General features: G+C 34.2%; 1 pseudogene; it reads left to right on the forward strand.

The window, feature by feature from the left end:
• LOC107659788 (MAM domain-containing glycosylphosphatidylinositol anchor protein 2-like) overlaps positions 1–6,626 on the forward strand; it is a 178,093-nt pseudogene that overhangs the window by 124,238 nt on the left and 47,229 nt on the right.

The raw sequence follows: 6,626 nt of genomic DNA on the forward strand, positions 1-6,626 counted from the left end.
CACAGTCACCTGAGTTCTGATCACCCGCACCTGCTGTCACCAATCAAGCCACACTACAAATACACACACATCACAGTCACTCACTGTCCGGTCTACCGTTCACTCCTATGGACTGTTCTGGACTCTCTATACGATATTCTCCTAGAAAGACTTCCCTTCTGGTTCTCCCGCGATCCTCCAACGACTCCTTGGAAGCTGTTCCACGATCTCCCACGAAACCGGCATCAGACCCTCACCCTCAGAACTCAGATAAGAACCCTGGAATCATTCACTCTGTTGACACTCACCTGCCTTAACCTAACCCGTTCCACTCATCCACCTCTTGTATCAATAAACCATCCTGTCTTTCACTTACCCGTTGTGTCTGGCCTTGCTTTATGACAATATGTGCGTGGACATCGTGCTTTTTAATGCAGCATAAGATGTGATCCACAACTCCACAACTACTTCATGTAGACCAGATTTATTATAGTATTGTATTTTTATTTATTTATTAATTTATTGTTTTTGTTTTCATTTCTGTTTTAAAATTTATCTTTGCAGTTTAGTTTAGTTTGTTAGGTTTTTCAGGGTTTTCTAGTTTTAGTTTAAGTTGCATTCATTTCGGAGTTTTATTTTATAATGTATTTTATTAATGTATTATTGCACTTTATCATTTAAAAAGGTTTATATTTCTCAGCACAGTCGAGTGTTATTTTTCTCTGGTTGTATTTTCATTTATTGCAGGCCGTTTGTAAAGGTTTCATATTTTATAACACACTAAATATCTAAAAAAAAATTTATGGTCATTTTAGTTTAGTTTCAGTTTTTCCAAGTTATGTTTTAATTTTGATTTCAGGTCATTTTAATTTAGTGTTTTATTTTTATTTCAGTTAACCAAAAAGTTTTAATGTAGTTTTAATGTTAGTTTTAATTTCATTTAATCTTCATTTAAGATTTTAATTCAGTTTTTTTTTTTTTCAGTTAATGAAAAGGTTTTTATTTAATCTGTATTTTTATTTGTTAATGAAAATATTTTATTTTTTTTGTATAATTTCAGTTAATGAAAAAATTTAAATTCACTTTTAGTTTGTTTTATTTTCAGTTAACGACAAGGTTTTAATTTAGTTAAATTTAGCATTTTCAATTGACGTGATTCATAACTGTCAATGTGAGGGGACAAGAAAAGAAGCTGTTTTCATCATATATTAGGCATATGATTAATAATGAATGAGCACATATTAATTAATTACGTAGGTTTCCTGGTAGCCTTCAGTAAAGTAACTTATTTAATAAAATGATTCATAAAACATCTAAATATCAGTCGACCATTTGTTTACTTTGTTCACTGACAAAGATGAAAATGAAAATATTATCAGTCAAAGCAGAGAGCTGGTATTGACAAATAATATACTGCCCACTGACATAGTTTTAAATTGTTATCCAAATGTTTGGCCTTCAATTATTTCCTCTTAAAATGCAAAAATTAGGGCTGTCAAAATGGCTTAAAAACTAAATGTTATACTTAAATATTATTAATAGTATTCAAGTTATATTCAGATTTAAAAGGCATAATTGGGGGGGGGGAGCTATATATATATATATATTGGCGTTGTGACATAAAATAATATAAAATAATAATAATATTTTATTGTAATTTTAAAAATACATAAAATAAAATAAATATTTTAAATAATATTTTAGAATAGTCATAATATTTTTCATTGTTTATATCAATAATAATGAAAGCAATAATTTACTAAATTTAATTTAATATCTACATAAAAATTACATAACTTAAAGGGGTCATCGGATGCCCATTTTCCAAGTTGATATGATTCTTTAGGGTCTTAATGAAAAGTCTGTAACATAGTTTGGTTAAAATTTCTCAATGGTTCTGTGCTGAAACACTACTGTCAATCAAACTATCGTGGGAGGGGCCTGTCTGTGTGACGTCACACAGACAGGCATCTGAGATCGGCTCGATTTGAGAAAGGGGAAAACATTTAACCAGATTAAAGAAAAAACACCGGGTGGATTTTTATCATTATAGGGTGGTTGTGTACACACACTGCCAACACACATTTCAGTTCAAACAACTTGTACAAGTGCATGTAGCATGCTATGACCCCTTTAAATGCAACTTATTAACAACATTATAGTGAAGCAGCTCTCTAGTGTTTGGAAAAGAGCTGGACTCATGTTGTCAAGGCTGTTCTGTTGGAAGAATATCCATCCGTCTTAGCTAAAGGCACGATGGTTTGTTCTATTTATATCCACACGATATAGTGCATCTGTGTTGAATTATGTGAGTTCTTAATGAAGTACAGCTGGAAACACATTTCATTCAGTGTATTAGAGATCTGTTATGCGGCTCGTCACATGTTGGATCTTGTAATGTTCACTCATGAATTTATTCCATGAATGTTTGACATGAGCTGCGCCATATATCTACACAGTGAACATGAAAGGGTGTTTTCATTTTGAGCTCCAGTGATGAATATACATAGCACATTATTATAATGCATCTGGACAGTTTTGTGGGTTTTTTCCGTTGTTTCTTTCTTTTCTTTTTTCTTTGCTCTGGACTATACTTATTACATTTTCTTCATCACAAATTAAGGCATTATAAATACAAACATGATGTATAAGTACTTAATTCTACATTTTAATAATGTTTATATATATCATATATATCAATCACTTTGGATCAATTTAATGCATCCTTGATAAATGAAAGTAATTTTTTAATTTGTTTCATTTGTACTTTTTAATTTGTGGTAGGATGACAAATATATATATATATATATATATATATATATATACAGTGGTGTGAAAAAGTGTTTGATGATCTGAAACATTAAAGTGTGACAAACATGCAAAAAAATAAGAAATCAGGAAGGGGGCCAACACTTTTTCACACCACTGTATATATAATGCAATAAATCAATCAATAAAAAATGTAAAATTTATTGTACAAAAAAAAAATGTCTTTACTAAATCAATCAATCAATCAATCTTATTTTTGGCTGTGAAATGTGCCAGACATGTTCTTGTGGGTTTCGTGAGATTCACATTAACATGATCTGAGGATCTGAGTTCTTAGCTGTGGTTTGGTGAATATGATCTGCATTTTTGAGGACGTGTGAGCTGCTTTAGCTGCGTCATTATAACCCGGCACTGCATTAGCATCCGGAGTGTCCCGGCGTTTCATAAGCGTCTGCTTTTATCTCGTCTGGCTGTGGAAGTGCAAGTGTTTCTGCGTTTAATCACACACACATCAGAGCAGAGGCCGCTGCATCAATAATGCATCGGCAGCGTGCTTCTGTGTTTGTTAGCGTGCTGCTCTTGTTCTCAGTCTGCAGGACTGTCCTCCTCCTTTCGGAAGCTCCTCGTGTCCTTCTGCTCCGTGCCGGCTGCGTTAAACCCAATCAAATCTGTCCCCAAACACGACTCGAAGCTCTTGGGAAATGCTTAAAGCGGGACGTCCTGATGGGAAAGTTGTGTTCGTGTGGCGCGTTCGGTTGTGTTTCTGATGGTGTAACGGCTCTTTGTAGTGCAGTACACTATCTAGTGTGTGTTTTCAGACTGCAGTGGACTCGACACGCTACATTATCACTGAAACAATGACAGACGCTGAGCGTTTATGTGTGATTCACACAGTACAGACATGAACTCAATGCACTGACGATCATCTACTTTTTACTACTTAATACTACTTTTTTATTTATTTTTTTTGCAAACAGTTTCACATACTATTTTTGACAGACGATGGCATGGGATGAAAGATATATTTAAATATATATTTCAGAATATACAAAAAAAAGGCCAAAAAACATATTTGCTAAAATATGTTTCAAAACACATTTATTTTGGTCATTTTTAAAAATATATTTAAAAAATATAAATATACATTTTTAAATGCACAAAAAAAAATTACTTTACAATGTTTAAAAAAATATTAAATTCAGTATATGATGGCCACGTGTCGACATGATTCATACATGCTCTGCGTCTCCGTCCGTGATTTTCTGCTCTTTCAATCTGCTGTATTTGAGTCTGACAGGCTGCTTTTGTTTCTGCCTTCTTCATGTTCTTCACGTCCTCCTCCTCCTCGTTTTAGCCTGATAATGTCGTGTGGGAGAAGATAAAACGCTTCCTCTGCTCCGACTACGCTTTTGTTTGCCAGATAAAATTCAGCCATAAACAGTCTGCATGCAGAACGAGTGGAGATGAGGATCAGAGCATGATCTATTCAAGCATTCGACCATCTTCTGATTAGACTCTTAACCAGTTTATTTCTATAATGTTCGTCATTTCAGCCTCTGGTTTTCCATCACGTCAGATTCAGAAACTCAACATGAACCTACACTGAACTTCCTTAACGAGAAAAACAGAATGAGAATGATTGGCTGGAGAATGTTAGGCTGCAATTTTATAGGTTAATTGGTCATTTTCCCCTCCCACTCGACCTCAATGACATCAGCAGAAGAGGAAAGTGTCACAGTCATTATATATATAGTGACAATGCTCACAAACACCACTAATTCATATCTAAACTTGAAGGTAATGCTGTTTAAATCCCTGAATTAAAGGATTCATGTACAGTGATGTAGTCTTTATTATTTTTCAGTTTTAGTTGTAGTTATTTTAGTAAATCAAGTTAAACTAAATCAAAATAAATAAAATAAGCTTTATTATTTTTATATTTTATTATTTTTATATCAGTATTAATTTTTAAATTTTATTAATAATTTATTTATTTTTATTATGTGCTGTTATCATTTTTATTTGTTTTTTGTTTGTGTGTGTTTGTCATTTTTATGTTACATGTTACATATATATTATTAATTTGTATTCATTTTTATTAAGTCTTAATTGTTATTAACTTTAATAATTTTTATTTCAGTTTTAGTTGTAGTTTTTTAGTACATCAAGTTAAATTAAATAAAAATTAGAAATAACGTATATTTAACTTTTATTTATTTATTTTGTTTATTTATTTTAAATAACAAAAATGTTTCAACTTTAGTTAACTTTGGTTTTTAGCTTTGTAGTTTTTGTTTTAATTTTAGTTTACGTTTTAGTAATTTTATTATGTGCTCTTGTCATTTTTATTTATTTTTTAATATATCTATTTAGCATTAATTTATTTTATTTCAGTTTTAGCAATTTTAGTACTTAAACAAACTTATTTCAGTTTATTTCCAATTATTCGGGTTTTTTTTGTTAGTTCGTTAGGTTTTACATCTAATATTTCTATTTTATTTCATTTTTATTTCAATTGAATTCAAAAATGATTCCTAATAGTTTAGTTTAGATGTAGCCCTCCTCTACCTTCAGTTTTTTGTCTTTCAGATCAAGTACTATCAGTTTCAGAGGATCTTCAAGAACTAGTTTTTATGGTTTAGTTGACTGTGTTTCCTTGTTTTTGTGTTTGCAGCGCTGAAGAAGGGTCGTTTCTGGATCACTCCGGACCCGTACCACAACGACGACAACATCCAGATCGGCCGCGAGGTGAAGATCTCGTGTCAGGTGGAGGCCACGCCACCGGAGGAGCTGCAGTTCAGCTGGCTGAAGAACGGCCGGGCGTTACGCAGCTCCGAGCGGATGGTCATCACACAGACCGACCCCGACATCTCGCCCGGAACCACCAACCTGGACATCATAGACCTCAAGTTCACTGACTTCGGCACCTACACTTGCGTGGCGTCGCTGCGGGGTGGTGGGATCCCCGAGATCAGCATCGACGTCAACATCTCGTCCACCACTGGTGAGTCTCACACACACACTCATCCACACACACACCGCAGATCAGACGTCAGGAAATACGCGAAGCTCATTTATCTGGATAAATATATCTTTATTGCTGGATCTGTCCGCTGCTTTTGACACGGTTAACCACCAGATCTTCCTGTTAACCCTATTGGCAAAGGGCATCTCAGAAACCACACTCCAGTGATTTGAGTCTTATCTCTCAGATAGGTCCTTCAAGATATCTTGGAGAAGTGAGGTGTCCAAGTCGCAACATCTAACTGCTGGGGTGCCTCAGGGCTCAGTTCTTGGACCACTTCTCTTCTCTGTCTACATGGCATCGCTAGGTTCTGTCATTCAGAAACATGGCTTTTCATTTCACTGCTATGCTGATGACACTCAACTCTATCTCTCATTCCATCCTGATGATCCGACGATAGCTGCTCGCATCTCACATTTCTTGCTGGATGAAGGACCATCACCTTCAACTCAACCTTGCCAATTGCGCTCTGAACGTCGCTTTATTGTGCCATCCCAAAGAGGCACAAAATCACTTTCACAGACTTTTACATGAAATGTTCCCTCCTGGTGGAATGACCTGCCCAACTCAATCCCAGCAGCTGAGTCCTTAGCCTTCTTCAAGAATCGCCTAAAAACACATCTCTTCCATCTTTATTTGACCCTCTAACTCTAGCACTCTCTATTCTAATTCTATTCATTATAAAAAATAAAAAATAAACTTGCCCCTTTTTGACTTGCATTTAGACTTTATTTACTAACTGCTTGTTTTCTTTAAAAACAAATAAACTAACACTTGCTTTTCAAATTTTTTTGTATTCTATCTATTTGTTTTCTTTTTATTTATTATACAATTAACAAAAGCAAAAAAGGCC

The sequence above is a fragment of the Sinocyclocheilus anshuiensis genome, unplaced genomic scaffold (genome assembly GCF_001515605.1).
Source record: "Sinocyclocheilus anshuiensis isolate Anshui unplaced genomic scaffold, SAMN03320099.WGS_v1.1 scaffold519, whole genome shotgun sequence".
Classification (NCBI taxonomy): Eukaryota; Metazoa; Chordata; class Actinopteri; order Cypriniformes; family Cyprinidae; genus Sinocyclocheilus; species Sinocyclocheilus anshuiensis.